Source organism: Ammospiza caudacuta, chromosome 7 (genome assembly GCF_027887145.1).
Source record: "Ammospiza caudacuta isolate bAmmCau1 chromosome 7, bAmmCau1.pri, whole genome shotgun sequence".
Lineage (NCBI taxonomy): Eukaryota > Metazoa > Chordata > Aves > Passeriformes > Passerellidae > Ammospiza > Ammospiza caudacuta.
In genome coordinates this window covers 47,024,058-47,041,634 of record NC_080599.1, presented here as the reverse complement: position 1 = coordinate 47,041,634, position 17,577 = coordinate 47,024,058, and the positions used below count along the sequence as shown (strand labels likewise).

Below are 17,577 nucleotides of genomic sequence, written 5' to 3'. Positions count from 1 at the left end.
CAGAATGGGTTTTCTAATGACCTATTAATCTTTCAGGACAATTCCCCCAAAAGGCAGCAGCGGATTTCTCTCAGAAGAAAATGCCAGATACGTGTGATGTGTGGGAAGCAGGGGCGAATGATTTCGTTGAACTGAATCATTTTCTTACGCGTTTTCCTTCCACTTGTGCTGTTTCCTGTGACTTTGACAAGAGTTTGAAACCGCAGTGAAAAAAACAGTTTCTTTTCTGTGCAGACGGGAGGATTGTGAGCATCTCCCCATTTCAGTGAGTTGTTTACACTGCCTCGCTCGCATCGGCGTGAGAATGGAAACAAGGTTGTGGGTTTGTAAAAGATGATCCACACACACCTGACAGGAGCTTGTAGCCAGGTGAGGGGTGGATTTTTCTGTAAGCAGCAATAGGACAAGAAGACGTGGTCGTAAACTGTGCCAGGGCTGGTTTAGATTGGACAGCAGCAGGGATTTCTCCATGGAAAGGGTGCTCAGGCCTCGGCAGGGGCTGTGCAAGGAGCTTTGGAGTGCCCATCTCTGGACGTGGCACTCAGCGCTCTGGGCCGGGTCACTGGTTGGGCTCGGTGACTTTGGAGGGCTTTTCCCAGCTCAATGATTCTGTGATTCCGTAATTCTCTAGCTCAAACAGCCCCGTGACAAACTCTGGGCATCTGCAGAGGTGACAGCCGCAGCCTCGGCGCTGGGGTGGGGAAGAACCTGCAGCTGCGGCACTGTCCGAGCGGTAACCACAGAACGCTCGTACGGCTCGGGCTGCAAGGGGCCGCTCCCACACAGGGGCCGCTCCCACACACGGAGCGTTCCCGCCCCGGCCCGCTCCGCTCCGTCCCGCGGTGCCTCAGCCGGGCCCAGGCACCTCCCCGGGGCGGGCCCGGCCCCGCGCATGCTCCGTGCGCGTCCGCCGCCGTGCCGGGACCGCCGCCCTCCGCTCTCCGCCGCCGAGCGCCGCGGGCCGTCCCCGGGCTGAGCCGCTCCCGGCCCGGGCTGTCCGCACCGCACCGCCCGGCCCGGCTCGGCCCGGCCTGCACTGAGCCGCTCCCGGCCCTGCGGGGCCGCGCCGCCCCGTCCCGCCGAGCGCCACGGCAGCGGTGAGTGGAACCAGCCAGGGCTGCCGCGGCCCCGGGCCGGCCTGGGGGGACCGGGGAGGGCGGAGCGGGCGGCGGGCGCCTTTCCCGGGGAGCGGAGCGGAGCGGGGGCGGCGTGGGCTTCTCCCGGCGGGCGCGCCCGGGCTGCGGAGCGGCTGCGGGCCCTGAGCCCAGAGGGGCCGGTGCCCGTGAGGAACCGCCGGGTCCCCTGTGTCCCAGAGGGAGCGGGGCCGCCGGGTCCCCTGTGTCCCAGAGGGTGCCGATGGAGGTGCCCCTGGTGCTCTGGTGCCGCTCAGGCACGGCTGTCAGAGCCGCGTTTCGGCCCCGGGCCGGCGGCAGGGGGAACAGCAGTGAAACTGCTCCGGTTGTGGCCGCCGGTGGGTGTGGAGGAGTTGGGAGCCCCGGGTGAGCCCTGACCGTGAGCTCTCTGTGCCGGGGACATGCCTGCCTTCCACTGCCGGGCAGCTGATGGTGTCCGGCTGTCTGTCCGGCGGCTGTTTCTCTGTGCACAGGGACACTTGGGGGCATCTGCCACCCCTCTGCCCCTTCCCTCCTTCCCAGCCGTGGCTGCATCCATCACCCCAAAGGACGCGCAGGGATGAGGAGCAGGGAGCCCGGCAAGGTGTGCCGGCTCTGCACCTTCTGCAGATGCCTAAACCAGAATTCTGCTCTGTGTGTGTGTGACAGAGTAATTGCTGTGTTGGATGATGGCTGCGAGTCGGAGCTAAATCGATCTTTAAGGTCTCTTTAACCCGAACCAATCTATGGTTCTGTAACCGTGTTGAATTGGGACTTTTAAAACCCATGAAGGAGGAGAGGAGAACCAGAATAAATCTGAAGCACATCAAGGCTGCTGCTAATAATGCAGATTGAGGGTAGAAGGACAGCTCAGTGTGTCAGGAGAGGATGGATCCAGCTCTGTTTAAACAGGCCCTGTGCTGAGGAGGATGCACTGTCTGTTCCAAGGGATTAGCAATGAGAAGTCATAATTTGAGGCATGTCTAGAATGCTAAATGCAAGAAAACTTCGGGATTTGTTTTATTTTGTGATTCATTTATTGGGGGAGGCAGATGGAAATAACTCCAAGCCGTGTCAGTGTTTAAACTGAACTCCAAAGAACCCAACTTTGCTCGGGGAAGATTCCTGCACATTTATTCCCGAGCGGAGTGGATTTCTTTGGGTGCTGCTTTATTCGGGTGCTGCAGCTCGCTATCAAGTTCAGTTTTGCCCTTATAAGGGGACTGGGAGGCATTTCCTCCTGCACTTGTTTTTAAAACACACAGGAAGTTGCACCTTGATCTGGGTCTGTGTTAGGTGATAGCAACACAGGTGCTTTGAAATGCGGGGCCAGCTCAGGCTGAGCCACAAACCCGCCAGGCTTGAGATGTTCAAGTTTGTCATCGTAGGCAGATGCTACAAATGTTTTTGTCAGTACATTTTTGGTGATTCACTTGTTAAATATGTTACTGATCTGAGTGTCACAGTGTCTGCAAGCTGTCCCAAGGCCTGGTGGCGCAGCATGGCTCTGCCCTTTGGGAAAGGTGATGTGAAAAAGCTTGTAAAAAACCACGGGGAGTGGCTCTAAACTTAGGATATAATGGAATGTGCTATAGAATATAAACACAAAGCAATAGAATATAAACACAAAACAGGAACGATCTTTAAGCTTGTGAACTTCTGAAGGGCTGTGCACTGCACAGTTAGTTCAGAATTAATTGCAAAGTGGCTTTTTTCTTAGAGGTAACTTCTCTAAATGTTGAGCTGTTTCTGTCTGTTCAAGTTGTCTCTTCAATGATTTTAATTTTTAAAAAAATCAGGAATATTTAATGGAAAAACTTTGAAAAGCCGACATGTATCAGCTGCAAAGCAAAAAGTTGAAGTGCACCTGAACAGTCACTCAGGGGGTAAAATCAATATTCCTTTTAAACTCATTTTCCCCTCGGTCAAACAGAGTCTGCAATTTCAAGTTAGTTTTATTCTTTTGCCTGACCTCTTCATGGCTGGAAGTAAGGCAGGGTTCTTACAAGTGGTATAAATTGAAGAAGTTTAGATGGACATTTCTTTAGTTGTTTAGTCTTGCAAATAAAGACAATTCAGAGAAATCAGCTTCCCTTTTTTGTGTGGAGGGGGAAAAAATTCTATTTTCACAGGTAGCATCGTGCCGGCCTCATCCCTTTCCCCCTGCTCCCTGGATTTGGAGTTGAAACAAACATTTTTCTTCACCTGAACTTTCCTTGGCACCTTCTGATGCCTGATCTGGCTTGAGGAAGAGGCTCGAAATGAGGAAGGGAGCTCCAGAATCCAGCAGCCAGATGGATAATCCTTGTGTTGGGTGTGAATCACAGCAGAAAGAGCTGCTCTGATTCCTTACAGACAAAGGTGTTTGCATTGTTTGGAGAGACCAAAGCTTTCACACATAACAGCAAACCCTTAGGACTGCTTTTATCGAGGTGTGAAAAGGGTTCTTGGGAGGATTTCTGACCCAAGAAGGAGAAAAGCCAGATTGTGGAGGGAACATCGAGCTGGGGCTCGGTTCCTGGTTTGTCTGGTGTCCAGCAGCAATTAAAAATGATAAAGTGTTTTCTTCTGGGTGGAAAACTGGCGATATCCACGTTGTTCTCTTTCAGCCTGGCTGACAGGTTGCAATTCAGGCATTATTCCTGTAAACACACTCAGAGTTGCTCCAGACCTTTGAAGCACTTAATATGCAATTAGATTTCAGGTATTGGTGATGGCAAACACTTGCTAAATTGATAGAAAATGGCTTTTACAGTTCAAGCACGTAATTCAGGCAGTTAATGCTGAGAGCCTGCCTGCAATAACACTTTTCATGGCCTGATGCAGCTCGGTTTTGCTGGCAGGGTGAGACAGAAATGCTTCAGCCTCATCAAGAAGGAAAGTGGAGCTTTAAAAAAAATCAGCATTTTGGGGTTTTGGCAGCTCAGTTGCCGCTTCCATCTCTTGCTGTAGCTTCTGTGCAGAAGTGACAGATGAAGGCGGGGTTCTTCTCTCATTTGATTTCTTTAGCAGCACTTGGGGGCTCCCATCCAGGATTCATTTCATATGGATCCTTCCAAAAAACTGAATCAGTGCAGAAAACTGCGGGAAGAAGAAGTTGCTGATGGTTTTCTTGGGCAAAATGGCTGCAAGTTTCTCTTGACTGAAAGTGGAGAGGAGGAAGTATAATTTAGTGGTTTGAATGTCCTGGCCTGTTGCAGGCAGGTGGATTTTTAAGGAACATGCCATGACCATTTTCTTCATGCTGAAGGGCTTTATAAAACTGCAAATAGTTTTGCTGGCTGGAGTAATTATTGTTTTTTTTTTTTTTTTTTTTCCTTGAGCTAGTTATATAAATGTAACGTAAGTTGCATAACTGACAGAAAAATTGAGCTACAGGAAACTGGGAGAGCAGCCTCCACATGGAAAAGTAAAGTCTGGAGCACTTACTCTGCAAATCAATAATGCCTTTTGCACAGTGTGGGCGGTTTGATAACAGTGATGTTAACGTGTGTGATGGGATCATGGTAATGCCTTGAAACTGCTGGCACATTAAATTATTCTGTTTAACTTAGTTTAGGTTTCCTTCTCCTCCCTCTGGGTTGTAAAAGGTCATTTAGGAAATAAAGGAAAAGAGCTGGAAGCTGAGGGAAAAGCAGTGGATTTATGCATTATCCTGAACTGTGGAGAAAGGTAGTGGCGAAAACCTGAGGGAATTAAAAAATGAGTTTTTATATGAGGAGGAACCAAGCTGCAGAGTAAGGTGGAAATAAGCAGAGAGTAGGAAAATGGTGAAATTGAAATGGTTTGTTGTTGCTGTTGGTCCTGTTTGGATCTGGTGCAGTTTTCTGGAAATAGCAAGAAGGAGCCTTTACAAGGGGATTTGCTTTGGGAAACTCAGCTGTCATTAATCCATTTCTCTGGTAGCTTTGCTTTATGATAGATCTTACTGCTACTCCTTTGAAGCATGTCTGCTGCATAAGGGAGGCTGTGCTAATAAAGGGAATTAATCCAGTGTTTAATGCAGTATTCTCTGAATTTTGAATTGTGTGGGATTTTCTGTGAGTCAAGAGTTTGGCCCCACTTCCCAAAGGCATAATTCTTTTTGAACAAAAAATCTGACAATTGCTCTTCCTCCTTCCAGGAGAAAACTCCTAAAGGGAATTTGCACGTTCCTCCCATGTTTATAGAATGGATCTGAGAGGGGCTTTGGCTTGTTGAAGCCCCGGAATATGAATATAGTTCAAACTTGTAGCAGTTTTGGACTCCAAGTGCTGTTTAGATTGTTCCTTGAGTGTTTCCTGTCTCTTCCAGCTATTCCAGGACTGAATGGAATTTGTCTTGCTCATCAGGGGGCCCAGCTGGAGTTTAGCAGGATATTGAAATATTAAATTGTATTAGAGATACTCCTAATAATAACCCTTTAACGTAGTACATATTCTCTCAAAATGAGTTTATTGGTCTTCAGATCTTTGAGACCATTTTCCTGGCTGGGAGCTGGCACTGAGCTAGTATTGACTGATACCATTTGGAACAGGAAAAAATTGTTGTTCAGCTTAGGAAATCTGGGGAAAGCCCTCGACACCTTGTTTGTCAGGAAAAGGACAGATCTAAACCTTCCACTTTTTTTTAGGTAAGGAAAATGGAGCAGACAGTGCTCGTTCCATGACTGGGACAGGAGGGAGGAGGGGGAGCACAATTTGTTTGTGTATGGACTCAGATTTTCAGGAAATCAATTTGGCAGAGATGACTTTTATGTTCGTTTTGAGCCACCAGCAGCACGGAGAGATACAATAAACAAAACAAGCCTTAAAGCCTTGGCCCTTGGTGAGTCTAAATGACTTCCTGGTGCTTGCCATCCATAAATACCTGGCTCTGCTCTCCTCTGCATTTTACTAAAGTATGATAACAAATGCAAAGCAGCTTTTTATATTTCTGTGCCTTGTTCTGTTTGATTTTTATCTTTTCGTGGAGATAAATTAGTTGTAAAGCATCACATGTTTAAGGGGAAAAAAAAGAATTAAAGGTACCACCTTAAGTACTGCATTAGGCTCAGTCTTTAGTATTTAAATCTGTTTTGCATGGGTTGGTTTTTTACTCCCCAGGATCTCAAACTCTCACCTTTTATCTCAAGCTGGCAGCCTCCTGCATGGAAAAAAGGGGTGGCTGCCCTCGGTGCTGGGGTTTTGAATTCAAAATCCAAGATGCAGCTGCAAGGTGGCATTTGCAGGTCACTTTGTGTGATGTGTTCTTGTGCACTCGGTGTTTCGTGTTTACTGAGGATGCACAAGAAATAACCTTTCACTTCCTGGACACTTCTGTATTTCACTTTTCCTCAAAGTACAGCAAAGCAGGCACCAATAATTTTGAAATTGCTGGGGCTGAGAGTTTAAAAGTTCATCAAGCACCAGAGGTCAGGGAGCCTGAGCTGTGTGTATCACACCTTTGTGTGTTGTCACCTTTGACAGCTCTGTCACTCTGTGCTACAGGAATTACCCTCCCTCTGAGAAAAAAAAGGATTACAAATTCATTATGCCACTTTGCTCTTTCCTGCTCTTGATCTGTGTTGCATTTATATTAAATGATGTATTTTTTTCTTCTACCTTTCTTTCTTGTTTTTGATGCTGAAGGAAGAGAAAGGTGCATTTGACTTTGGTAATGAAGCTGCAATTCCCAGATTTAGCACTTGCTGCCTTCCAGTGTTCCTGGTGGAAAAGTCTCTTTGGGCTCTGCAGGTTGTAATGGGCACCAGGTGCTTCTGAAATGGAGTTATAACCTTGGAAATTTCTGTTAGAAACCTCAGGGCTTGGCTTAAATGTCTTTTATTTGACTTAGGTATTGATTTGTAGGAGTCTCTTAATAACTCCAGGCTCTGGAGACAAGGAATAGCCCAGAGCTCATCTAGAATGGTCAGAGACAAGGAACCCGTGTGATCCCTGATTTTTGGTGGGATCATAGCAATTCATTGCCAATTGTGCTCACTGTCCTGAGGGGAACTTGGGGGTTGTTTCTTGGCGATACAGAGCAAACCCTGATGGATGCATCCCATGGAGATGCAAATTGCTGGCAGAGCTTTGTAGCTGGAATTCTCCCCTGGAAACCTTTGTTTTACCAAGTGGAAAAAATCAACTTGCCTTGTTCTACACCAGCAGTTGTTATGGGAGGAATTCATGGCCTTGAACAACTTTCTTGTACTTGTGGGGTTGGTTAACAGAGGAGGGCCTGGGTTTGGTTTGGATGTCGAATGAAAGGACAAGTAGGGATGGCTGGCTCAGAGCTGCATTTTAACCAAAGAACAGCTATCTTCTGCCAAGTTAAAAAAAAACAACAACCCTGTGGCTTCTACAGTGCTTTCAGCTTCCTGCACATGTGACTGACAGCTCAGCCAGGCTCCAGATACATCACCAAGATACATCAGCAAACAGGCTTGGCTTGAAAAGGCACCGTTTAAATCCTGCTCACCCCGTGCCAGCGCAGCCTCAGACACCTCAGAGCCGAGGTGCTGATCAGATTAACTGGGCTGTGAGATCAGCTCTTCACCCGTGCTGGGATTGACTGCTGTTTACCTTGCACTTAGAGTGTGCTGCTGATGCCTCAGGTTCAGCTTTTCTATTTTCACACTCTGTGCTGCTTTAGTGTGTGGGGCTGGGTTCACATTCAGGGATGCTGAGCTCTGTGCACAGAGCAGGGACACAAAACAATTCCTGCTCCAGCTGGGCACCAAGGACAAATGACCCAAATCTCAGCCCCGGAGCACAAACCCCGTGGGCTGGAGAGAGAAAAACAAGCAGGGTGGGACTGCAGGGGCTAAAGCTGGAATGGGACAATGAACTGCAAGGTGCAAATGGAGCAGAGCTGATCCCAGGGACAGAGCCCGTGCCCGCTCGTGCATTTTGGGGCCATTTTGGTTCATCTTGGGTGCAGCCGTGGCTGGGCTCTGGTGCTGCCCAAGGTGGGTCCATGGAGGAGATCCTTGCAATAAATCCCTGCTTTATTCTGGGACTCTGCTCTGGGACAGCCTGCACAAGGCATCAGCACCTCCAGGTTTAATCACTCTGTGTTCTTTGGAGTTTGCTGTTGAATTAAGTGAAAAAAACCCCCAGATTTTCCTTGGCTCATGGTGTGTGGGGGGGCAGCAGAGCTGCTCTGGGGCATCCTTGGAGTTGCAGAAGGTTTCTCCTCATTTCTGTAGCACTTGGCAGAATCCTGTATGAGGAACAGCAAGCTGAGCTGAGGTGGAGCAGTTTAGCTCCATCAGGCACTGAATTTTTCACTGAATTGTTCTCCCCACACGTGCACTATAGCCTGGGCCTGCTGCTGTGTCTGTGCTTTATTTCCCTTTCCTATAGCACCACCAACTCTCTCTCTGTATATTAATTTTATGTATTTTTAAATTGTATATTTTAATCTTATAATTTAAATCAGAATTTTATATTAATTTCATATTTATTTTAGATGAATTTATATTCATTTTAGACAAATTTATTTTCATTTTCTATTTCATGTGATATGACTTTTATGTAAATATTAATTTTATTTGATCAAGGCAGGACCTGTCAGCCTATAAATCTGTATTCTGCCTCACCTTCACTCTTGACATGACCCCTCCTTGATTTTGTTTCATGCTTTGCTGAACAAACTCCTCAGGACTTGTTCAGGCTGCTGAGTCCTTGTTACTCAACAGCTTGATGGAGTTTAATTAGCAGTGAAATTGCTGGGCTTGTTTGTGTGCCCACTCTGCTGCTCCCTTTTGGCCCCTGGCTTCTGCGAAATCTCAGCTTTGCACACACTGTGCCTGTCACTGAAATTATTACATAAAAACTGGATTTCTCCAAGCTTTGTGGCAAGTTCAGCCTTGGAAGTACAGCTGAGGTGCAAACCACTCTTCCTGATAGTTTTGCTGATATTGCAAAGGTTTTTGTTCAAACCACAACTTTTTCCAGGGAAAAGATTTCCTGCCTGTTTCAGCTGAGCTTTTGGGAGCTCTTTAATGTGCAGCAGTTGTGCATTTAGGGCAGGCCAGCTGGCAGGAGTGCACAGGGTCCCTCAGAATGTCCCATCCCTGCTCTGCTGCCTGGCACAATCCCTTTTTTCCCAATAAACACTGATAGCCACCACTGATAGAGCAGTGACGCCTTCTCCAGGCTCTTGTACATCTGCTCACAGCCACAGCAATTTTAGAAATGTTTTAGGGGTGTTCTAATCACCAAGTTATGCTTTAATTTAAAAAATCTCTCTTCAGTATGGTTTAGAAGTTTTCTAAATTAGTGGAATTGAGCAGCTTTCCCAGGCTGTCTCAGGATATTTATTTATTAAACCCTGCTGTTGCTCAGTTCCAGAGACAGGGAAAGTTGGCAGTGGTTAATTAGCAGGGAGAACTGACATCATGATCCCTATCTTCTGAACAAATACACACTTTTGTGTACCTATAAACCCCATAAAACTTCTCTGCATGTCTGTACTCGCTGGGAGGGCACAGCCTGAAACACAAATGTTAACAAATTTGTTAAGCCCCACACAAAGGCTTCGGGAGCAGCTTTGTGTGTTATCTCTCTGTGTTAGCGTAGCTTATTTTCTTAGCATTTAGTTTAGACTCAGACTCTCAAGGATGGGGTTTAGGCCAGGACTCTGCTCCATGAGCATCCCATTATAAAATGGGCCAAAATTGGGTAATTCCCTTTTCCCCCCATCAGTCTCAGCCTCGCCCAGAGTCAAGGGTGAGCTAGAAAATGGGGATAGGAGGGAAAAGTTCCTTTTTGGGGGCTCTTCAGCAGGACTGGTGGCCCAGAATTGTGCTGTGGAGTTGGCTCAGTTGGAGTTTTCCTTTTGAGCCTCACATCATTTTCTGCTCCCAGCTCAGGTTTGTTTTCCTGCTTTGATTTGCATTTGGTCCTGATTGTTTCCTGGAGCTGGAACCTAAAAATATAAACCAGGATGGGTTTTTATCTGTGAGCACGAGTAATGTGGGGGTCAGAACAATTAATTATGCAATAACTGTGTTCTTTCCTCTTTCACTTTGTAGCTTGGTCTTGTTCTCAGTCAAAGACTCTGGTTTTAGGAAGAGAAAAATGGTGATTTAATCAGGATGTGCTTTTAATAAGACAAAATGTCATTTTATGCTTAAGAAAATAAATACTTAGTACACCAGTCCTGTCATTAAGAGGCTGGAACATCTTTCATGCAGCACTGTAGTAATAAATAATTTTTAATACAATTAACACCTCAGACATCCATTTTTAACTTACAATTTGATTTATTTCCAGATTAAATGTGTGTGTCTCAGTCCTATTGATAACCAGCAAGGAACGGCTGTTCCTGGAATATCTGGAATTCTTCCCTTGCCCCATCTGTTTGTTACAGTAAACAGCAAAGAATTGACAAGATTTTAAAATTGTGGCTTTGGCTTCTGTAATTCTCAGTTAAACTGCCATTGTTCCCAGCTGAAATGGCAGGGTGCCTTTTCCAGAGCTTTTATCAAAGGCATTTTTCATCTGGGGAAAGTGCCCTTGCCCATGAATGAGATGGGTCCTTCCCAACCCAAACCATTCCACGGTTCCAGGCCAAGCATGTGATGAGAACTGGCAGAAAACAGAGTTTAAAGCAGCCTGAACGAAGCCCTTTGCCCTGATTTCAGTGACTTCTGCTCACAATCCATTAGCTCTGGGTTTCTTGAGACAAAAATAAGAAGTGGGATGGTATTTCTGGAGTGTTCAGTGCTTAATAAATCAAGGCTTTGAATATCATCAAAATAAAAATGTACAGAGCCAGTGTTCTGAGTGGAATTAGATTTCCTTGCTCTGATTGATGAGGAAATAGTGCCATGCAAATTTTGGTTCTTGGGAATCAAATTCTCCTCATGCTGGTTTTGTAGAACAAGATTATGGGTTTTTTTCTTTAAATTCAGGTGAATTTGCCCATGGGAATGTTTTCTGCATGTTGTTCCAATAAAATGTCAGATATTAATTGTACACTGAGCATTGAAGGGGGGCAAAAATAGACTGTGCACTGATGGATTTGTTGAGGTTTTTTCCTTTAAGAATGGAGAAAATTACTCCTTTTTTTTCTATTTACATGGAAAGATGTGTCTGGAGTTGTGTGGAGAGATGCAGCAGGCAGTTTTTAATTGCAAATAATCTTTTATATAAAGATAACCACTGTTAAATGCATAAAAATAAACATTGGCTTTTTTATTGCTGGTTAAATATAATTTATGTGCATTTCTATTTGAGAAACGAACCAATTTGGCTTTGTGACATAAATACCAAGGCAGAAATGGTTGTGGTCAGATGTCCAGGTTGTGACACCCAGGGCAATATTTGGATTGGAAATTCAGGTATTTGCCCTCTGGGAGGTGCATATGGAAATTCTCAGATTGCTTAAGAAAAGTGCTAGGGGGTTGATACATCCAGGTTACTGCAGGAATTACAGATATTTTATCCTAAAACTGATTGCTATAAGTTTTGTCTTGTTAAGTCTGTGATTAACTTTTCAACACAGAGATCTGCTTCATGTCCCTAATATTTATTTAATGTGTACTAAAATATTCTCTCAGGTCTTTGAATTCTGAAGCTATTCAAGCATTTTGATTTATTTTTGTTTTTAATGTGCTGATGCATTTTGAGTCAGCTTTCATGGGATAACAACGCTCTGGGAATCACAGCGGTTTCTGAACCTCCCAAAAATCCAGAGGTTTCTGTCAATTCTGGAAATGCCTGATGTGGGATTGCTTGTTTTTGTAAGGGGTGAACCAACAACAAGAAGAAATTGAAGGTTTTGTTGTTCAGATTCCTGTGTGATAACTTACAGTTCAATTTCTGGGTTGTTTTTAAGGCCAGAAAAAAGGAAGTTCTTTATGGAGAAGAGAATTTAGAGCTGAAAACTTGGGCTCTGGTGTCCTCAGTTTTGTGCATGCACAGGGCACCTTCTGCTTTTATTTCTCCAGGATCTTTGTTATTATAAATACTTTTTTATATATATATATATATATATATATATATATATATATATATATACACATACATATATATAATTTTCTTTTTCTATTATTTTTTATTTTATATATATATATTATATATATATTTATATATATATAATATATATATAATATATATATTATATATATATATATATATATATATATATATATATATATATATATATATATATATAATTTTCTCCAGGATTCCATGTGCTTTGCAGGGCAATTTGCTTCCCACAGTGGGATTTGTAGGAAGTGCTGCCCACTGCAGTTAAATATTTATTGCCAGAATAGCTGCACTGTATTTGCAGCTTTGGGGCCAAGCAGGAAATGTCCAGATGCTTCACAAAAGTTCTTTTTCCATAGATTTTGGGTTGGAAATCCAGGCTTTGGAATTGTGACTGTAAACCAGCCAGTTTCATCACAGTGGATAAAAAAGGGGAAAGGTGTGATTGGTGATTTAAATTCTTCAGATTTGTCTCTCTCCTATTTTTTAATTTTTTTTTTCTTTTCCTCTGTCTTTCCAAATTTCCTGGCTGTGGGATTCACAGATTTCCCTTGGAACTCTTTTCCAGCTGTGTTCACTCCTCTCTTTCCTCATTTGTAGGCATAAAAAAATTTAAATCCAGAGGGGGTGTGAAGCTACACTCACAGCTCAGTTAAAATTAAACCCAAGTTTTTGCAGCAAATAATGAGTTCTAAATTTACCCTCCCCCCTCCAAAAAAAGAAAAAAAAATTCAGAAAATTTCGTGTCTCATGGTGTCTGAGGCACAAAATGTTTTGTTAGTTCTGGTATCAAGTTCAAAAGGGGAAACACAAAACCCCAGTTCCTGTTTTTGTGACTTGACACTTTGAGCTGGGACTTTGTTGCTGCTGGGTTTTCTTAGTTTGGACAAAGGCAAATGGCTTTTAATAATTTATAAGTGAGTTAGGCTGGGCTTAACATTTATCTGTCCTCTCTTTTTTATGAGTTAAGGTGAAAACTTCACCCAAATTAGTGATGTTCTGCTTTTTCTGGGGAAAAAAGGAGCAGAAAATGGTAATTTTTTTATGGCTGGCACAGCCTAATGGGGAGAAAAGATTAATAATTCATTCATAGGTACCTAATAGAGGAGTGCAAGTGTAATATTAATATATTAATATATTAATATCCAGAAGATATTAAATATTTTTCCTAAAGGTTTTAGGATTTTTCCTCTTGTATTTTTTTCTCTTGATGTCCAAAAAAATACCACTCATCCTCAAAACAAATTTGTTATTTTGGCATTGAAGGGAAGATGCAATAAAAACTTGAGGTAACTTCTGAAGGGTTTATGTGAGGATTAATTACATGATTACAACATTAACTCTCTGCTTTGCTCCCCCTGGCCTCTCTCTTCTTCCCTTTGCCATTTATGATCTCTTTTAAGGCATGACTTATTTTATTTATTAAATTTAATTTAATTATTGTCTCAATATCACTGCAATTCTGGCAAAGACTTTGGTTTATACAATTTTTAAGCACATAAATAGTTCTGGAGACCTACTTGTGTACATAAAATCTTTGTGTACAAGATCACATATTGCTGTCTCTAGTGTCTATATACCACTGATAGCTGATTAGCTTTATTAATCTTTATTAAACTTTACATCTGTCATGAAGATTTTTTTAAAGGCTTTTCTGTTCTCTGTTTTCATGGTAAATGTAGAGTCAAAGTATAAAAATTACCAACTTAACTCTGTGGAAATTCCCTCTATGTGACCATCAGTTCCTGTAAATAAGACAAAGAGGGGTTTTTCTGATTTTTTGTGGGGTTCAAACAATAAAGGGCAGAGATCCTGCATTCAGAAAGTCTGTGATGACAGCTTTGGGATTTCTGGGCATGGTCTGGGAGGGCAACTCAGGAATTCAGTGTTTTAGAGGGCAACTCAGGAATTCAGTGTTTTAGAGGGCAACTCAAGAATTCAATGTTTTAGAGGGTAACTCAGGAATTCAATATTTTGGAGGGTAACTCAGTTATTCAATGTTTTAGAGGGTAACTCAGTTATTCAATATTTTGGAGGGTAACTCAGTTATTCAATATTTTGGAGGGTAACTCAGTTATTCAATGTTTTGGAGGGTAACTCAGTTATTCAATGTTTTAGAGGGTAACTCAGGAATTCAATATTTTGGAGGGTAACTCAGGAATTCAATGTTTTGGAGGGTAACTCAGGAATTCAATGTTTTAGAGGGCAACTCAGTAGTTCATGGTGGCTGCAGTTAAGGGGGAGAGGGTCAGAAATTATTTTCTGAAGCCAAATGTTTGGGAGTTGCCTGTTAAACTTTTGGAGAGTGAATTAAGCGTGACAACCCCTAATTTTAAGTCCTTTTTAATACTGGATTTCAGCAGCATGAGCCCATGAATGATCTTTGCCAAAGTGATACTTGAAGTCTGAAAGAAGGAGCAGCAAATCCTGGTGAATTTTTCGTGGTGTTTCCATGACCCCTCCTGTCCTGGAGCTCCTCAGAGTGGCCAGTGGTGTCCAGGGAGTGGAGCAGGAGCTGCTGGGGACAGAGATAGAGCAGGAGGGATTTGGGATGAGCCTGGGGATGAGTCACCCCTGTCTGAGTCAGTGCTAAAAGCCATTGAGCAACAGTGGCCCAGCTTAGCTATTTTTAATATTTGCTTACTCACATTTACTGTACTAAGCTCTTTACAGGAAAGGTAGTTAAGAGTTGTAGTAAGCTCTTAAAGCCACTTTCCATGGCAGCAGCTCCTTTAATTAATTAGGAGTGATGTCTTCTGTCCTGTTTTTTCTGAGCTTTTAAGGTCTGGGCATAATTCTCGTGCTTGATGTTTCCAGCAGTGCTGCAGTGTGGTGCTCACAGCATTGCCTCTGCACCTACAGGGATTAATGGGACTTTAAAAGCAGCAGGAGCAGCTTGGTAGAGCCTAGAGGTGTTTATTGACCTCACCAGGTGGAATTTTGTCTCCAGAGGGCCATGGTTGAATATGTGAATGAAACATTGTAAGGTTTTAGCCACGATGGAATGAACAAATACCAACTTTGCTGTTGGCAGTGCCCACCATCCTTAGGGTGCAACCTTGTGCAGGCTGCCCTAGAGCAGAGTTCCAGAATAAAGCAGGGATTTATTCACAGCATCTCCTCCATGGACCCACCTTGGGCAGCACCAGAGCCCAGCCAGGGCTGCACCCAAGATGAACCAAAATGGCCCCAAAATGCACGAGCGGGCACGGGCTCTGTCCCTGGGATCAGCTCTGCTCCATTTGCACCTTGCAGTTCATTGTCCCATTGCAGCTTTAGCCCAGGCAGTCCCACCCTGCTTGTTTTTCTCTCTCCAGCCCACGGGGTTTGTGCTCCGGGGCTGAGATTTGGGTCATTTGTCCTTGGTGCCCAGCTGGAGCAGGAATTGTTTTGTGTCCCTGCTCTGTGCACAGAGCTCAGCATCCCTGAATGTGAACCCAGCCCCACACACTAAAGCAGCACAGAGTGTGAAAATAGAAAAGCCAAACCTGAGGCATCATCCCAGCCAGGCTCTCGCACTGCCCAGGTTGTGAGGGCTTTTAATAAATCCCTTCTTTATCCTTTAGCACTGCCCAGCCCCTGTGCCAGGCAGCCTCTCTAGGGTTGGATGGGGATAAACTGGGACAGCTGGGATCACTCCTGTTATCTCCCTGTGCCTGTGTGGCCGAGATCCCTCCAGCAGCAGGGAAATGCTCCTGCATCCCTGAGACAGGGAGGCAGAGCTGCAGCTGGGCAGGGTTTGCTGCTTTGGGCTTCTGGAGAGCTGGAATAAAATCACAGCTGGACTGAAAAATTAACTGGCCCCTAACTTTCTTATGAAACTGCTCTTGGCCAAAGCAAGAAATTGAGCTCCCATCAGTTTTCATAACACTCAGACAGTGCTGGGAATGCAGATAGAGTTCACATTCCTCTCATAATTTTTGACTTTGAATTCTGAAATATAGACTATATGTTCAAAGTTGGGTTTTTTCAGTTTTTCTGCATGGTATAAGACTGATAGGACAATGAATCTGGAGTCAAAGACCTGGAGTTACCAGGCAGCCACTGCAGAAATGGCACAAGCAAATGTTTCCTAAAAAGAGAGAAACGAGTGAATGGTAAATAAAAATGGGATGATTCAGCCCTTCCAGAAGTGCATAGAAGAGTTTGTTTGGAGTGTTAACCTGGAACAGGTGTGAGGCTTTCTAGGGCAGGAAAGTTGTTGGTGCTAGGCTGGAGTTGCTGTTGGGGTCAGATCTGTGCCAGGTGTGAAGTGTGGCAGAGTCTGTGATGGATGCAAAGGCAAATTTGGGCATTCTGGGACAAACCCTCAGTGACAGGAGGAGTGTGCAAGATGCAGGATGAAGTTTCAAATCCATTACAGGAGAAGAGAGAGGAAAGGAAAGGAAAGGAAAGGAAAGGAAAGGAAAGGAAAGGAAAGGAAAGGAAAGGAAAGGAAAGGAAAGGAAAGGAAAGGAAAGGAAAGGAAAGGAAAGGAAAGGAAAGGAAAGGAAAGGAAAGGAAAGGAAGTCCCACTGCTCATCGTTGTACTCTGAAGCCACTCACGTCTCACCACCTTTGAACCACTGTTGACACAATTCTCAGGTGCAAATATGTGAAGTTGACTCCTATTTAGGCAGTTAGTTAAAAATAGTGGGGGTGTGTTTGTCCAAGGGGTTGAATGAATGGAGGGTAAATATTTGGGTTGCTTGCCAGGGTGATGCTGGGCTGCAGCTCGTGGTTGGCAGAGACTCACGCCAGCCAACTCTGAATTGTGGCGGAGCATTCTCAGCTAAACTGGCAGTGAAAGTTCATGGTTGAGAACCATTGGTACAACTTTGGGTGGTTGCACAAAGAGCCTGTAATGGTGTGGAGGGTGTCTGGAAGCACTGAGGTTTGTTGGGGTGGTGCTGGAGGACAGGACTGGATTTGCAGGTTCCTTCCTGCTGCTGGTGGCAGAGCTCTGCTCAAACACGGGATTGTCTCAGAGATAAAGCTGATACCAGACAAACAACAGGGTGTTCCTCCGGCCGAGGCAGAGAGCAGCTGTTAGATAAGACTTTAACTGCAGCAGCTGGCAGCTGGCTGCTCATGTTCTGCAGGAGAATCCTTAGAAAACCTTGGGAAAAGTGTCCTTGGTGTCCCAGAGGAGCCAGAGTTCTGCTTTTGGCCACGGAAGGGAGCACAAGCATCCTGGCTTTTGGCAGGGCTTGAGTTGTTTACTGAGACAACTTTCTAAAGGCTTTGTTGGGCTCTCACTGATTGGCTTCTTCTGTTTCAAGTGTTTTCTTCCAGTTTCCTTGTGTGTGATTTTTGGAGAAGAAAAGAGCCTTCAGCTGGGAGAAATTAAAAGTGGTTTTTTCCCAATCTTTGTTGCAGTTGGGATCAGAGAAAATCAATTTAAGGGGAGATCTGAACCACATCATTTCTTTGTCATCTTTCCAGGTGGTATTTAGGCCTTAGCTCCTCTTTTTGAAGGTGGCAATATGAGAATTCAGAGTAGGCAACACGAGGATTCTTTA

At 44.4% G+C, this 17,577-nt stretch overlaps 1 protein-coding gene across 3 annotated transcripts in view; it reads left to right on the top strand.

Annotated features, from left to right (window-relative positions):
* The first annotated feature begins 929 nt into the window (after window positions 1–929).
* Window positions 930–17,577, top strand: part of JAK1 (Janus kinase 1) — a 56,477-nt gene continuing 39,829 nt past the window's right edge. For all 3 annotated transcript variants that reach the window (XR_009274944.1, XR_009274945.1, XM_058808973.1), the window contains exon 1: window positions 930–1,097. The gene's annotated coding sequence lies outside the window, so the exon portion shown is untranslated. The remainder of the gene's footprint in view (window positions 1,098–17,577) is intronic.